Consider the following 1551-nt stretch of genomic DNA (forward strand, 5'->3'; position numbering starts at 1 on the left):
CAGGGGGTAACATCCACCTCCAAAGCAGGGGAATTACCTTTTAAGGCAACAAACGGACAATGAATGAATATTCAACAACTGATATCGAAAGGGTACAAAAAGCCCAGTTTTCAAACAAGTTTTGTGTGTCTCTGGCGGGGCACCGGCCCCCCAGGCCACCCAGCGCTGTTTGCTTTATTATCGCTTGCTTAATAAATTTATCAATTTTTAATTGGAACTAAGTTGTCGAAATTCTTAAACTAACTTATAACAATTTGGTGCATTGGCCGGGAATCCAAATTGCTTTGGTCTGAACTCCTGCAGAGACAGGGAGGCGCCCTATCTCTAGATAGCCCTGCTTTGAAGATGTTCTTACCAAACTTTGGATCAATAAACCCAGTAAAATTTCGATAATAAAGCAAAGAAATCTGCAGACCCCCTTAAATTTTGTGCACGAAGACCAAACGAAGACCCCAAGGAGGGTAAGTATAAAGTTTTCTTTTTTTTTTTTTGGTGAGCCGTTTGGTTGGGGGAGGGAATCCTAAGGTGTGCCTGTGTGAGTGGTCTCGGTAGGAGACCAAACAGTGTAAACTCTCCTGTAATGCAGTGTCACAGCCCGCGAGGCAGTGAGTCATGACCAGAAGAAAGCAAATGTCTGTACGTTTTAAAGCACCTTAGAAGGTGGGACAGAAGAAAGCAAGCCTTCTGAATCCCATGGGGAAGGATGATATCTCCCCACAAAGCCCATTACTATGAAAAATAAAACAGTGGAGTAATTCCACTAGGAAAAAAATTTAATCTAAGAAAAATATGATATGTTATTATATAAGAGCTTGGGGAAAAAAAGTCATTCTCTAATCCCCATATTATATGGCCCGTATTCGAATATTCTATTCTGTCTCCTTTGTCTCCGAATGTCATCCTCTCCATGCCCTGACAGAGACAGTGAATAAGTGATGGATAAACAAGGATTTTTTTTGGGCAGTATAGACTTTGTTGATTGAGTCTAGTTTGTCACTACTTTTACATGCTTCTAAACTTCTAAGTGTTTTCTTTGAATTCTTTCCTTTTTTCAACTTTCCTGCACCAGGAAATTATTCTCTGTGTCTGTGGTTTTTACCAGTGAAGATTTTGTAATTCTCTTTGGTTTATAATCTTCTCTACTTCTCTGTGGTATCTGTACTGTAGTTCTGCAGGACTAAAGTTCTTTTTGTGTTCCACCTTCCTCTCTGTCTTTCTATCAAATGTTCTGCCTCTGCTTTTTATTTTTCATTACATTATTATCCTGTGTCAATAGAGAAAACTAAACCAAAATATTTTAGTTGACTAAAGCCTGGACAAATGCAAAAGGGAATCTTCTTATGGCTACCGCTGTCTGTACACTGTGAACCACCAATCTGTGTGGATAATTTATTTAAATGTATTCTAAATTCCTACTGGAGTGCTCCCTAATCTTAGCCATACTTCCAGTAAGTAAGAAAAATGCAAAATACATATTTTCACACCTGCCTGTGAAACAGTCTTTGTCTTTTTCTATAGTACACTTCAACCCTCTAAACATCCTTGCGGTAC

The 1551-nt window shown here is 39.0% G+C and overlaps 1 protein-coding gene across 1 annotated transcript in view; it reads right to left on the reverse strand.

The window, feature by feature from the left end:
- LOC114054576 (torsin-1B-like) overlaps positions 1-1551 on the reverse strand; it is a 7120-nt gene that overhangs the window by 3384 nt on the left and 2185 nt on the right. The gene's annotated exons all lie outside the window — the stretch shown is intronic.

This window comes from Empidonax traillii, unplaced genomic scaffold, assembly GCF_003031625.1.
Source record: "Empidonax traillii isolate 1590-97213 ecotype Southwest subspecies unplaced genomic scaffold, ASM303162v1 scaffold34:size3740991, whole genome shotgun sequence".
NCBI classification, from domain to species: domain Eukaryota; kingdom Metazoa; phylum Chordata; class Aves; order Passeriformes; family Tyrannidae; genus Empidonax; species Empidonax traillii.